Raw genomic sequence first — 329 nt, 5'->3', positions numbered from 1 at the left:
TGACAGACAGACACACAAACAGACAGACACACAGACAGACAGACGCGAAACTTTTTGATCACTGGAGTAATAGGCTTCGCTAATCGCTCAGCCAATTAAGATTTGTAAAGTATCTATACACTTGTACTTGTGCAAGTAATGCGACCCGTGAGCTCCCCACTGAAATATTATAGACTTGAATAGTTTTCTTGAATTTGTATCATCTGCTTTCACACTCCGTTCCTGGACGGAACTTTTTTTTTTTAAGTGTTCTTTTCCCTTTGGAACAGTTTTGTTTTTTGGAGTGATAACGTGTTTCGTTATCGATAGTGCTGTCATTATGACTTTTA

Source organism: Frankliniella occidentalis, unplaced genomic scaffold (genome assembly GCF_000697945.3).
Source record: "Frankliniella occidentalis isolate FOCC.00 unplaced genomic scaffold, Focc_3.1 Scaffold13, whole genome shotgun sequence".
In the NCBI taxonomy this organism is placed as follows: Eukaryota; Metazoa; Arthropoda; class Insecta; order Thysanoptera; family Thripidae; genus Frankliniella; species Frankliniella occidentalis.
Note: the sequence above shows the minus strand (reverse complement) of the source record.